Here is a 15,463-nt window from a genome sequence, read left to right as displayed (position 1 = left end):
CCCCCTGCAATCCTATGCTAATTATCTTTTTCCTTTCTCTTCATTTCTTTCATCCTCATGGCTGGAAGTGACCACTGGGGAAGCAAGGAGGGGTCTCCCAGATCCTACAGCACTGCTGGCCATTGTTGCCTCGAGCCATATTTCTCTAATAACATCATTCCCTTCCCCACCTCCTTCCATCCCTGAAAAAGCGTCCTGTTTTAGAAGAATACAGTCAGCCGTCCCCTCCCCACTGTTGCATCGGAGTAAAGACTGGGTCTGTTAAGGAAATTCCTCCATCTCAGTGGCTCTCAAACTTCAGTAACATCAGCATCACCTAGAGGGCTTGTGAAAACAGATTGCTGAGCCCATCCCCAGGGTTACTGATGCAGTAGGTGGCAGAGGGCCCATGAATTTGCATTTCTAACAAGCTCATGGGTTATACCAATGCTTTGTTACTTTGAGCGGCACTACTCCATCTGAACTCTTCCGGTGCTCCTTCCAGAAGGAGCCCAAATTTTCCAGTGCTAGTTTCTTTCTAGGTACTGGTTTTGCTTTGTTTTTCATGTTGCTTTTGAACTGGTGGGATGTTCCTAATTATTTATCTTTCTGATATCATAATACTTGTCTTCTCTTTTATGTGTCTACTCAAATGTTGTTTTGATTGTTACGGATTATGAATTCCTACGCATGGGAGCTGTCTCATCCCAGAAGACCTTGTAGAGAGAGAAAGCTGAAGGAGTAGCCTGCCCAGCGCTTATGAAGGCTGTATTTGGTCAGTAAAGGGATGGTTTCCTTGTAGCAAACATTTGGAGCCTTTAACCAACTATTTAAGAAATTCATGAGTTTTTTTTTTTTTTATTATTATACTCCTGGTATCTAGCTAGTTAGCTGGTCAGCCTTTTTGAAATCATTAAAAAGGAATTACTTCAGCTATATTAGTAGGAGATAAAATTAATGTGTCTGCAGTTTTGCACAAGGAGATTTATCATTTAGTTGACCGCTTCAAGCTTTAATTTCATGGTATTAGCTCTTAAGTTGATCTTGATGTAACAACAGAGTAATTTGACTTTTGAGAATAAAGACACACGTGAGCCTGAAGAAATGAAAGTCCAGATTTTAAGCGATTTTCTGTTTGGGATGTTTATTAATAGATGAGCAAACTAGAAATTACATTAGTTAGACCATAAAATCAGCTCTTTTCCAAATGGCTTATCTGGGTATTTTCTTTATGTATATCTTTTCTCTGTGTATATCTCTAGTTACAACAGGGGCATTTGTGTAGCTCAATCAGTACACTATAAGCAGCTGTGTACATTTTGGTGTCTGTTCTCTAGCCGTGTGTGTTTGTGTGTGTGTGTGTGTGTGTGTGTGTAAAATATAAATTTTCAAATAAATGAGATTGCTACTACATTGTTCTGTTTATATTCAATTAGCATATTTATTGAACATTTCTTCCTGTCATTAAATGATTTTCTACATTTGTAAAACTGACTACATGGTATTCCTTTATTTGAATGTATCATAATTAGTTGATCAAATCATTGTGTTAATGTAATTGAAAGGAAAAAAAATCATGTTGTCAAATTACCCTCTGGAAAGAGAGAAAAAGCTTTTGTATAAACACTAAAAAATAAAAGCTAACAAATAAAAGCCTTTTGCTGACATTTCCTTAGTTTATACTTCTCATCTGATACTTCAGGTGAAAAGTGGAATCTTTAAGCTGATTGGGTTTTAAAATATTATCTATAAGTTTAGGGTAATAGGAGTCAGTTTACATATCCTTAGTTTTGGAGCTAGATGGTCAAATCTGTAGCGATAAAAAGATAAAATACCAAAACTTATGCCTCAAAGTAATAAGATATATAAGAAGCTAAATAGATTAAGTGTTGCCATCAAGCAACAAGTGTTACTTGCTTTTGGGGATAGTTGATCTTTCTTTTATCTGTGTATTGGGTGATGTGGTATTTGGGTATTTGTGGTATTTGGTTTTGGTTTTGGTTTTTTGGTTTTGTTTTTTTTGAGGAACTTGATTACTTCCCACATACTATCTTGATAATTTTTATGTAAGTGGTTCTTATAAAGGTTAGAAGCTGAACTCATTTTGTCATCACCAACAATTGCAAGTTATTGAGGGCGTGGCATTATGCCGTGCAATTCAGAGATGCATATGATTTCTTTCTTTAAATAATGTATTTTTTCTTTAAATGACACGTTTGCTTTTTCTTTAAATAATGTATTTTTCCTCACTACATCCTAAATTCACGATCGTAAACTCTTCTTTCTCCCCCTCATCTCCTTGTTTTCTCTCAGCATTTCCAATTATGCCTCCTTCCCCTAATCCTATTTCTGTTAACAAGCAATATGATTGAAGGAGAAATCACATGATTTTAAGCTAAACAGATCTGGACTTGAAATCTTGCTCTTCTACTTCCTGGCTGTGTGGTGTTGAGCAAATTACTTACCCTATCTGAGCCTCAGTGAAATGGTACAGCTTTTCCTCTCTCACAGACTTTTTCTGAAGATTAAATACGATAATATGTATTTTCCTAAAAAAAAAATCGGAGCTCAATAAACACTAGTACCTTTCTCATTTTTAATTTTTTTATTCTTTTCTCAATTTACATCCTCTCCCCCAAAGTCTCCAGATAAACTTCTTGGCAGTTCTCTTGGAAGAGATTCAGGATAAAACTTTTTCCCTTCTTTCTGGGATTCATTAGTATTAAAAAGTCACCACTTAACTAACATCTCCTTCGATCTCAGTAAGTCTGTAGACCTTAGTTTAGTCAACTTTGTTCCATTTAAATGTGAATGAATCCTAAAATGACTTTTTAAGCAGGACATAGTCCTCAACTATTTTATGAGAAGGGATTACTATCTGAGATCACAGGTCCAGCAGAGGAGCTATGATGGTGACTAGTGTCTCCATCAAGCAAGGCTTAAGGATTTTACCACTGAATTCTGCGTTCTGCTTGGGAATTGCTGACAGAAAGTGACACTACTTGGGTCTAAATCTCCAATCAGTCTGACTTCATGCAGGTCCACTTGTGGCTTATCTTCCTTCTGTTTTCTCTGCTGGAAATTCCTCTCTGCCTCTCTGCTTTCCCTCCTCCCTTCTTTTAAGACATCTTAAGGGTCACCTTCTTAATGAAACCTCTCCTGCTCATTCCCTCCCCCACCCCAAGGTCATTATCTCCTTTTGACCTTCTCTGTGCCCCATGAATACTTCCATCATTGTGCCTAGAACACTTCTTAGTACTTGCTTGTCCCCCTGCTCTAGGCGCTCAGCCCAATAAGAGCACAGAGGATGTCAGATTCACTTCAGAGCTTTGGACATAGTCGGTGTTCAACTGAAGAATTAGGACTGTTATTTGATTACTTAATTACTTGATTTCATTATCTTATGCAGATTTTAGGAAGAAAGGATAGTTCTCTTTATCATTCAAAAAGTAATACAAAAATAATCCAGACTCCCTATAAATATATGGTTTAAAGCAAAGGATATTGAAGCCTGAATAAGCTGACTGATTACTTCAATTCTCTATACCATTTTCATTTTGAAAACACAGCCAGTTCTTCAGAAGGTAATGTCATGGCTACAGAAATTGTATAGTCAGAACTGGAGTTGGAAATCTTGTAAGACAGTTACTTACGTACAAATTGCATGTCTTCTTGAACTCTTAGCTCATTGGTATGAGGGGAATGTTGATAACTACTTTTCATAGTTATTGTGAGGATTTAATGAGCTAATATGAGAAAAAGCCAACAAATGTTTGGTTAAACTCCAAAAGGATACAAATAAAATCTGTGGTACAGCATGTAACTACAGCCAATCAAAAAAAAAAAATAGAGTACAGAAGCAAAAATTTACCGCTATAACCCTACTAGTATTTGATTTTGATGGAAAAAAATCAAGATTAAAGGCATTTTAAAACTCAGATTGAAGTCATGTGAATTTATAGGAAAGCTCACCCTTGGCATAAACTCATCTTAAATAAGCCCCAGGGTTGTTAATGCCTTGAAGAAAAGTTCAATGTAAATATACCTTCTTTAGGTTCAGATTAAGCAGAGAAAAGGCACGTATGAGGTAATCCTTGAGTGCAAGGGTGGTCTCCTTCCTGCCACCCCATCCAGCTCCTGCCATAAGGCCCTGCCCAGACAGACCCTCACACTGGGATGACTCATGAGTCTCTGTAGACACTGGGCTGTGCTGCACACAAAGGATGAAACAGGGTAAATGGAGGGGACAGAACAGAGATTTCACTGCAGAGCATGAAAATTAAATAAAATTCTGTCTTGCTCCATCATCTTTAGGAGGAGATGAATATAAATCAGGTTAAGTGGAAGACCCCTTTCCGGAGCCCCAGCCCAGTTTTCCTCTCATAATGAAGCTGAAGATCTCTGTCCAGCCTTGGTGGCTGCATGCTTTATGAGAATAATAATTTTGAAGTTGCCAGATAATCTCCATAAGAAACTCATTTGCATAATTGAATCAAAGTTGGAAGGTGAGAGTAACCAAAAGCTCTCAGCAAGGACTGAGCTCTGGGGAAAGAAATCAAGCCACACGCCCTCTGAAAGCCAGAAGGGAGTTGTGTGAATAGGTCAGGATGGCCCAGGCACAGAGAAAGCTGATCAATCCTGATAAAAGATTTGCTTTACAATATACAGCATTATCCTTGAGCATGTTCTAGATTATAAATTGTTTAAAGGCAGATAACAATTCTTAATTCATGCTTTATGTTGCCTTGCACCCAGTAAATGCAAGTGTTGCCCAGGTAGGTAAGAATTGTTTTCTGTGCTTCAAGATTATGATGTACCATAAGTAAATCTTTCATTCCTGAATTTCTGGTTTACTCTGGTTAGTGATTTTCGCCATTTCGTATTTTTTCAAGTTCTGCATTTTTGCCTCAAAGGCTACATTACACCTGTTTTTAAATTAGCAAGTCCACAGAATTACCCAAATGTCTATCGGGTTGGTCTACTTTTTATCTTATTTGACAAGTTACAGCATCCTTTTTTTTGCTCTGTATTTAATTAGAGTCCCCAAATGGAAATGAAATAAAAGCAGTGCACGCTCCTTGCAAAAACGTGAATAATTTGGATATGTAGAAAGTGAGCGTTCTGTTAGGTATCCCCCGCAATCCCACTCTTCAAACATAAGCACCGTTAACAGTGAGGTTGCCTCCTGCGTTATTTCAGTGCATATTCAAACACGTCTGTATGTTTGACATCAACAGGCCTGGACTCTTATTTCTGTTGTAAAATCTCAAAAATATGATGTGAAAATTTTTCTTTATTGGTCTATATCAATCATTTTTGATATCTGCATAATATTCTATTATACAGATGCAGCACAATCTTCTGTTGATGAACCTTTAAGTTATTTCCAAGCTGTTGCCATTACTGTAGCACTGAATGCATGATTTTATGTGCACTTCTGCACGTCTTTCTAAAGGATGTCTTTGTAGAAGTGAAATGGGGGGCGTGGCAAGGGGAATGGACAGTTAAACTTTGGAAAGTCATTCCCAAATTACACCTCAAAAAAGTACCAACTTGTCCTCTCATTGCCAGCTTATTAGAGTTTATTTTCTTACACTTCACCAATAAGGGGCATAATCAATCCCTCTTTTTTTCATTTTTGTCAATTAGTAAGTAAAGTTATAACTTTACTTTTGATATTGCTTTAGTTTGCATTTCTTTGCTTGCTACTGAGTTGCCCTTTTCATTTGTTAACTGGACATTTGTATTTTTTTCTTCTGTGAATTGACTATTAATGTCTTTTGTCCATTTTTCTCTTGGATTGCTATCTCTCACAGGAAATGACCAATGAAGCAAACCATTCTAAAGTATAACTGATATTTGAAGCTAAAAATATCTCAAGCATGATCCCCAAATACCCTACCCTTGTAGAAAGTCGTAATGTGCCTGTATAATGTTTTTAGAAACACGGTTTTATCCCCCGTTGATGTTAGGTTAGGTCTCTCTTGAATCATTTTTACTGCTAAGCATTCTTTCCAGTCTTTTTCATATTCCTGACATTTCATACAGTCTATCATTCTTCTCAGCTTTCCCCTTTTAGCTAATATATTTAGAGTCAGGATTTGTAGAAGATTCAGTCATCCCAGCAACCCCAGGAGGACAATTCCTGTCCTTATATAAATGTTTTTTTAAAAGAAGAGATGAAAAGAAGTAAGGACCTTTAAGGAAATATACAGGAGTTGTTCACTTTCAGATAGTTAATGTTTGCACTAATAATCCATAATTTTCTCCCCCAATACGTTTCTCCATCTTGTCCTCCACTTTTCCCACCTTTCCCTCTTCCTTCTTTTCTGCCCTTTGCCCATTTTCTCTGTCTTCCTCTCCCTCAGCAGCTCTGAATCAGTTAATTTTGTCTCCTGGAATTCTAGGTAAAAACTCTCAGTTAAAACAGGCACTGATTGGTACTTTTTCAGGGGTGAAACAGTAGGCATTCCCATTCAATAGGAGCGAGGCAAGGATGTCCACGTCATTCCTGTTGTGTACTTGCTTACCTTTGCTCTCCGGGTAGTGGGGGATAGTTAGATAATAGCAATTGTAGGTTTAAAATTGGGAAAGGGGAGGCCAAAATATATCTGGATGACGTAATTATATTTCTAGAACTAAGAGAATGAACTGAAAAGTTTTTTATTTAAGTGAGCGAGTTCAGTAAAGTAGCTTAGTACTAAATTAATGTACAAAAATCAGTAGCCTTCCTACATCCAAACAACAATCACTTGAAGATAGAAATGATACTGACAGAAAACACACCAATGTGCAATAGAAACCCAGTGACAAAATACCCAAGAAATAAAAAGTAACAAAAATTAAGAAAGATCTATGTTTAAAAAATATATAAAATAAAACTTTTCAGATAAAATGCTGCTGTGGTATAACAATGCCAAGTTTCCCTATATTTATGTAGAAATTTAGCACGATCCCAATAAAAATACTAACTGGATTTTTAAAAATCAAATTCTAAAGTTCGTAGGCACATAAAATGTGTAACAATAGACAAGAAACTTTTGGCAAAGGAGAATGAGAATGGACTAATCTTATCAGATATTCAAATATGTATTTTAATACAAATGGTAATTAAATCAGTTTGGTTCTGGCAAACTAATAGACTGATTATTGGAACAGAATGGTAAGTCTTTTTTTTTTTTAATTTAATTTTATTTATTTTTTTATACAGCAGGTTCTTATTATTTATCCATTTTATACATATTAGTGTATATATGTCAGTCCCTTAATATTGATCCATATGCACATGAGATTTGGTATATAGTACTGATATATGAAAGTAACACATAATGGAAGTAGCATTTCAAACCGAGAAAGGAGTGACTGATTACCTGTCAACAAAGTAGATCCCTATCTCAGCTCTTACACAAAAAGGAATTCCAAATACATCAGAAAATTAAAATGGAAGATAATTGGCATATAAAATTATTAGAAGAAAACATGGGAAAATTTTTAATACAATCTAACATTGAAGAAGGTCTTTCTAATGATTATATGAGGCCATCAATCAACATACTGATAAGGTTAACCGCATACAATTGAAATCTTCTGTTTGGTTAAAGATACAATGAAAAAAAGTAAAAATATAAATTAAATATGTTTGCCAGGCATATTACTACCAGAGAGCTGATTTTTAAACAGCTTGTATAAATCAATTGTGAAAAACCAAATGAGAAAATATTCTCCCCCCTCTCTGGAAATAGCTAGGAGAAATCCAACACTGGGCTTACCTCTGGGAAGGGGAACTAGAGAAAACAGGGGTGGGAGAGACTTCTTCTTCACTTTGTGCTGTTGGGCTTTTACTTTGAGCACAAGTAATTCCCAAATAAGAGAAGAGAAACACAGACTGGCCAACAAATCCTTTTTTTTAACTGGAAGCCTAAAAATATGTTTTCCTCAATTCCCCTTGCTGCCACTAACCTGTACAAATAGGAGAAGAGAGGGAAGAAAATGAAAATAAAAATAGTTACATGCATTCCCACTGCCTCCTGTATTTTTTTTTCAATACGTTTACCAATAGTAGGGTTTCTCTAAAGGACCTGTGGAATATGTCCCCTAAATGCTAAGGGACTCTTGTATTTCCAAGCTTAATAGATTCTTTTTTAGTGTGAGTTGTGGAGTTTGGTCTTGCCATCCCTCACAAGGCCTCTCTTCCTACCACTTTCTATTTTGCCTGAAAGGCAATCCTGCTCAGATTTTACTTATGGGAAAAAAAAGTAAATTCTCTAGATGGACTTTGAACTATTTCCTAATGTTTTTCTAGGGTTTTAAAAATGCTATGTAGCTTAGAGCTACTGTCAGTTGGAAAACTTTATAAGAAATTTGATGTACTACCATACTGTTACTGTGGATTAAAAGATGACATGGCTCACTGCTAATTTAGATGGTGTTTTTACTCTGGTGGGAGGTGGTTCCTTCTTTACAGTAGAGAAGAAGGCAAGACCTTTTGCATCCTTAACGGTATTGGCACAGCTGTGTTACATGCAAAACTGACAGACGTATACAAGATATTGGCTAGAAAGTGGAGCAACTGGGATTGAAACTTCCTACTGCCCTCCAGCTTTGCCCCTTGCCCTATAGGAATGTCAGCATGTGTTTGGATTTTCCAGGCATTTAAAATCACTGGAAAGGACATTACCACTTTTTAGAGTCTCACTTTCCAATATTGTCTTCAAAAACACGGTCACCCTACCTGTAAGTGAAGTTACGAAATATGCTCTCCTGCAGAGGAGGGATCCATATAAAAAGTCCAATTTGTGATTTTAAATACTTCAGCTCTTTATGCAGGAATATCTCAGCTAACTTCCTGCATCTTAGTAAATTTGTGACTTCTTTAGTGATAGCTTCTTTACACCAATTTCAAGTCGACTTCCTGTCAGGAAACAAAGTGAACAGGGAGTGTGACAATCCTTCTAAGGACCCGTCCAGATTTGAAGAATTGGGATCCAGGGCGGGGAGTATATTTCTACTTTGAGGAAAGAGGTTCTGATTTCTTCTGTTCCTGCGGAAAATGTCTCCCACTGGCTCTCAGCAGAGTTTTTTTCTAACAGCTCATTATGGATCTGTTATTTGGCCTCCTGAAGACTTTTGTGTTCCATGGGCTTCCTGGCTTTTAGCCCTTGGAAAGAAATTGTTCCACATCACTGTTACACAGCTCATAATTGGTTTAGGCCCATATTTTACAGTTTGTCAGGCTGGCAGGTTATGAAAGCATCAGTAACAAAGAACATATATAGATTTCCAAGTGCATTTTCCGTTCCTAGCATTTTCTGCATGTCTAGGAAGTACTTGTCCATAAAATGATATTTTATCTTTAATGACTGGGTATCATGCTGCTAATTATCAAAAAATTCTGTATTTCCCTTTAGTTCTAGCATTCGTGTGGAAGTAGAGCTATACTAAGTATTAAGAAACCGTTCTCTCCATGGTAGGCCAGCAAAGGTCTTCAGAATGTACATAAAATCATAGCTTAAACTTTTTGTCACAAAATTCACATTTTGTAAATTTTCACTTTATGTCACCCTTTCAGCATCTTCTCTAGTTCTCATATCCCCAACCCATATTCTTCATTTTCAATCTGTTTTATGTCCAGGTGTCCCAATGGAAACAGAATGGTGCTTGCAGAATTGATCAGATTATTCAGACATATGATTTAATTGCATCACTAAGTAAAAACATCACATGAACTGGTTTGGGTTTTTCTACCTTGTTTTTATTATTGCTATTATTTTTTGACAGAGACAAGTCTCCAAATCTCAACAAATAGAATGAATTGAAAAGAAAATCATGCTTTATTCTTTCTGTAACATATCTCCCACCTGTCTCTCTCTTACATACACTCAACTCTTCTTTGCAACCACCAAATTATTTATGCTTCTGCCACTAAAATACACAGATGCCACTCAGATAATTTTTGACTCTAAATCCCAGGACAAACTTGCAGTCATAATTTCCTTCCCATGTACAGTGACCCATCGTTAATTATTTAACTCAATATATTAAAATATGTTTTTAGTTTGCCTACCTGAGCAATGAAAGGGTTAATAATAATAAACAATGAAGAGTTAATAGCTATTGTTTATTGAGAAATTACTGTAATCAACACTATAGTGAACACTTTATATGCTTCATTTTATCCTCAAGAAGACCTTAAAATCAGACACAGCTGACATCACTGATATAGACCTTCGTTCCCAGACACTGAGCTGTGCTTTACATTTATCATTTCCTTTGCTTTACAGCAACCTTATTGGTACCATCCTCATTTTACAGATGAGGAAACTGAGGCTCCAAAAGTTGAGCCAGTTTTTCAAGGATGGCTATTAAGTGGTGTGTAGGGATTCAAGTCCCCCAGGTCTTCTGCCCCCAGTGTACTGTATCCTCTGTATTAAAGACGGGTTTTGCCATTTTATACATGAAGGAACTGAGAAGAGAAAAGTTTAAAACAACATGCCCAAGGTTGCATGGCTATCAAGTGATGAAACAACGGTGTGAACCCCTGTCTTTCTGATTTCAAGGCCCATGTGCAAAACCATTACGCTACACATTAAAAAATGATTTCTGTTCTATTCTTATTTTTTAAACTTTAATATGATTGAGCTATCTGTCACCCATAGGCATTTTCTCTTTCAACTCTGGTAAAGATATAGATTAGAAATCCTCCTCTAAAAGTTTAAAATGTCTCTACAAGGAAGAAAGTCCTAAAACTGTTCTAGCTTGAACAGAAAATATTTCCGTCTGTCACATCTGTGGATACCACATGGGGTTTTAATATAATGCTTTTGTTTGGTCCTGAAGGCATAGATTAATTTTCACTTCCTTTTGGCAGATAGCCTCACTGGCAACTTTTTAAACCTCGAGATTAGAATAAAAATTCAAAGTATACGTAAGACAGTATCAAATATATTTAAAATAATAGGCACACTTCAGCTGAGAAGATGAAGAAAAACTGTAGGGCGAGGACTCTTGTGAAACAGTGAGGAACGAGAATGACTTAGAATCTGCATGGCCAACTCTTGCTGATGCAGCAGGTCTCCATGACCTGCTGCTGTTTCTTGGAAGCTTCCCTTGATTCCTCCAGATAGTGTGGAAGAGCATTCTCTAGTATAGCTCCATCAGAGCAATTCATTCATTCTACTTTAAACGTGTACTTTGACTGCTTTCCCACTGGACCCCATACTCCTTGAAATCAAGGATCGGGTCTTATTATCTTTGTGTCCCTAGTTACTAGCATAGTTCAGTCATAGTCAAGCCTTCATCAAGGCAGTTCAGAGTCAACAAATAAACTTGCTGAGCACTTAACTGCATTCCAGGCACTGAGCGAGGCATTGGAAGATAGCATGAAAAATAATACAAAGAGGAATGTCTAACCAAGAATGAACATTGGCCTGGGAGTCTGAAAACTTAAATTCCAATCCTATTCTTTCTGCTAATTCATTGTTAGATCTTAGACAACATTCCTGCTTTTAGCTGGCTAAAAGGAATGTCTGGATTCAAAGTCTTCTAAAGCTTTCAACTCTGCAAGTCTATTTACTTACCATTACCTTAGATATGAGCATGTGAATGCATTTAGAATCACATGTGGTGTAAAACAGGCTCATGTGTGGTCAGAACAGTAGGTCAGTGTGGTCAGAAGAAGACTTAAGTGTACAGGGATAAACTTCCATGGGGCTGTGAATATTAAAGACTTGTAAGGATTAGGGCTATGAAAAGCGAATTCCAGAATGTGCTTAAATTTGTAAAAAGGGTAAAGGACAACAACAATAAGGCTTTTAGAATTATAATCAGAGCAAGAATAGGAGAGGATAAACCTGACAGTTAGATGGGATGGTGTAGCGTTGATATGTGATACACAGGCAGAAATCCTCCTAGTCAAGGAGAAAGAGCTTTCAGCTGAAAGGTGTAGAATAAACATGGTCCAGAGGGGAGATGAGCCCAAGGTAGACGAGTAGATGTTAAGTGTGCTTGAAAGAATGCAAGGGTCTGCGTCTGTAGTGAGAAAGGTAGCAAGTGAGATTGAATTCCTCCTGATGATTTCTGAGCTCTACGACGAGTGGGTACTATGGCAAAGGCTTGGAGATAGCCCAACAGGATCCTGGTTTGCACAGTGAAGAAGCAGGTGTGTTGTGCGAAATTTAAGCTGCTGATCTTTATAGCTGTTGCTAGAAAAATTGTAGCTGATTTATGAACACTGAGAATGCAAAATAGGACGATTGATATGTAGCTAAAAGTTAACCCGAACTAATTTTTTGTTTTGTTTTGTGTTGTTAACAGAAGAATATCTGTCTTTTAGCTTGGCATTTGACAAAATCGTGATATCTCTTTGGAGAATATGGAAACACTGAGTGTAGCTGACCCTCTCGTTAGGCTAGTTGAATGACCTCCTCAAAAAAATAGCTGCTAATCATTATATTCTTTAGGCCAGGACACATATTTTGAGCCCTATATCTACTACAGTACCAGATATCAGTTTTTACTGATTACATGAATGAATATTTACATAAATTAACAATGTCCACCTAGGAGGAGGTCTCTAGGGGAATACCACAGGGCTTTCTTCAAGTTTCAGAAGTTTGGGTGAAGCCTTGGATCCAGAGAGACTGATAAAAACTCTGTGCCCAAGTTAACAAAATGAAATTCAGTGTAGAAAAATTCTTCACTTGGATTTTTGAGGAAATAAGCCCCAGCCCTACCCTATCCAGGATGGTAGAGTAAGGAAGGCAGTCGGGGTGGAGAGTGGTCTGTTCTGAGTCTGCACCTTCATATGCTGAAGGTGATCTAGACAGATGTGAGAGGCCAACGCTCACCCAAGGACGGTCTTCACCCTCATCTACTCCCCATGAAATGGAAATGGAAGTCAGTTGGTTCACAGTCACAGTTTTAAAGGCACAAAGCATTCTTTAGGGTCTGGTGTTCTGGCAGAAACAGGAATCAAAATAAGAAAATGGACAGGGAAAGAAGACCTCAAGCAAAAGCAAATTTAGAGCAAATTTAGAGGCCCATCCCCATCTCAAATTCTGTAAGAGCATACGCTCTGGAGCCACCTCTGAGCTGTGTGACCTTAGGCAAGTCACCTAAACTCTCTGAGCCTCAGTTTTCTCATCTGCAAAATAGAGATCCTAATGATTGTGTCCACCTCCAAATTTGCTGTGAGAATAAATATGTTCTTATACCTAAAACACTTAAAGTGGTGCCTGACTATGAGCAGTGTGTGTTAGCTATTATTACTATTATTGTTATTATTATTATTAAAACTTAGAAGGATGCTATGATTTGTTACAATAAGAAGACTGTAGTTAATGGGGTCCCTATACTCCAACCCCAGCAAATCACCAGCAAAAAAAAAAGTCATAATGGGCTTCCCTGGTGGCGCAGTGGTTGAGAATCTGCCTGCCAATGCAAGGGACACGGGTTCGAGCCCTGGTCTGGGAGGATCCCACATGCCGCGGAGCAACTAAGCCCGTGAGCCACAACTACTGAGCCTGCGCGTCTGGAGCCTGTGCTCCGCAACAAGAGAGGCCGCGATAGTGAGAGGCCCGCGCACTGCGATGAAGAGTGGCCCCCGCTCGCCGCAACTAGAGAAAGCCCTCGCACAGAAACGAAGACCCAACACAGCCAAAATAAATAAATAAATAAATAAATATTTTTTAAAAAATTATAAAAAAAAAAAGTCATAAAAGTGTAGGATGGAAGAGATGTGGCTTTGCAGCATAAATAAAGAAGTAGACTTAAGCTGTTTTTGCATGTACTGAACACATTGGATCAAGCTGACATTGCAGTTTGAAGGTGCTGAGGCCTGTGCGTTCACTGCCTCTAGGTTTTATAGTTTCTTATTGCAAAGCTGCCTTTAGCATCCTCATGTTATTTCCCAATATCAGTCCCTCATTACGGCTTTCCTCTACAAGTTGAGATTAATTTTCCTAAGACGACAACAACTGGGTTTTGCATCTTCCTCCAGCTCCACTGAGTGTGAGTGTAGCATTCAAGCATTCGGCAATGACTCCTGCTCCCTCCCAAGACCTGGCCCTCTGCTCCCTCTCTAGCCTCGCCTGGTTCCCTCCCTCAGTGCCGCGCTGTGTGCCAAAGGCTGGGCAGAGCTCTGTTCCCCAGCCTTTCTTTCTCTTGACCTTACCCGACGTGCCATTCGCTTGATTTTTTTACTGTGATAAATGTTAGCATGCTCTTGCCTGCATGAAGCCTGCTGTAAAGGTCCTCCCTGATTGAAACTTTTATTCTAGGGGTTACCACGTTATGTTTTATGTCGGTGTATGAGCCCCTTCATTAGCTTTCAAGCTCTTTGAAGCAGGGACTGAGTTTGTGCACTTTTGCTTTCCCAACTCAGGGTCAGTTTGGGGCCCTGAATCCCCAAAGAGGCTCACTTAGTGTTGAATTGCCTTGATTGGAACTGAGGGACGACACTGACAGCCACCCTGAGCTTGCCGATCCTTGGGCGTGTTGGTGCCCCTGTCCGGCTGGCAAGGGCCGACTGGCTGAAGAAGCTGTGTGAACCTCCGTCTCCCCCTGATTCTCATCTCAATTTATAAACTCCTCCAGGAATCTTTCCTCCCTTCGCTCACACTCTTATTAAACGGCCCTTGCTTTTTCTTCCCGTCTCTTCCGACTGGCTTTGCTTGCTCACAAAAGAGCCCACTCACTCACTGCACTTTGCCACCTTCTCTCCTCATCTGGATTTCTCTCCAGCCCCTTTTCCTCTATCAGCTTCAGGAATAGAAAATGGCATCACTAGCAGAAAATGTTTTCCCAAGTTGGGGAGGGCTAGGAATGTGTATGGAATGGGAATTCACCAAGGTGGCTTTCAAACCAGATGCGAGTCTTTTGCCCTTGTTTTCATTCTATTCAGAAAGAGTTCAGACAAAATTCGGATCCTGCCATTATGGAAATAATTGAGTTAGATGGCTCCTATGTAATCTAAGCATTTTTTTCAAGAGCTCGAAACTGTTTTTGGTTCAAGAAAACGTAGGTTGACACTAAGCTTTGTTTTAGCCAAGGTTTGGGAAAGGTTCTAAGCTATGGTATGTATACTTTGATAAATTTCGCAGACTAGAGCTATGGGTTATAACATGGTTTGTTCTTCCAATATTCAACTACTTTAATCTAACTTAGAATTCCAACGAAGGCTGGATTTACTCACCAGCCAGTTCAGCTAGCTAAAACTGTAGATACCATCCACGACCCTGTTATTTAAGGACAATTCAAAAATCATAAATAGAAATTCAAAAGGAGAGCTTGATTTTGCAAGACAGAATGCGATGCCGTGAAGCAACCCTCTCAGAAATTTGCCAGAGACCTTGTGGGTCTTAAAATATTCTCTGTTTTCTACCAGCCAGATTTGGCAGCTTGAGAGCTATTCATCACAAATAATGACAAATATTTTACCAAGTCACAAAATGTTGCTTTTTATTTTGGTATTAAATTTGTTCAAATT

General features: G+C 38.2%; 1 protein-coding gene across 6 annotated transcripts in view; it reads left to right on the top strand.

Moving 5' to 3' along the window:
• The window catches only part of TMEM200A (transmembrane protein 200A), a 71,699-nt gene that overhangs the window by 51,418 nt on the left and 4,818 nt on the right, over window positions 1–15,463 (top strand). Inside the window, exon 1 of one of the 6 annotated variants that reach the window (XM_036872087.1) lies at window positions 680–754. The exons of the other annotated variants lie outside the window; for them this stretch is intronic. The gene's annotated coding sequence lies outside the window, so the exon portion shown is untranslated. Of the gene's footprint in view, window positions 1–679; window positions 755–15,463 lie in introns of those variants that run through there. 6 annotated transcript variants of the gene reach the window in all.

The sequence above is a fragment of the Balaenoptera musculus genome, chromosome 12, assembly GCF_009873245.2.
Source record: "Balaenoptera musculus isolate JJ_BM4_2016_0621 chromosome 12, mBalMus1.pri.v3, whole genome shotgun sequence".
NCBI classification, from domain to species: Eukaryota; Metazoa; Chordata; class Mammalia; order Artiodactyla; family Balaenopteridae; genus Balaenoptera; species Balaenoptera musculus.
Note: the sequence above shows the minus strand (reverse complement) of the source record. Positions and strands in the feature narration are given on the sequence as shown.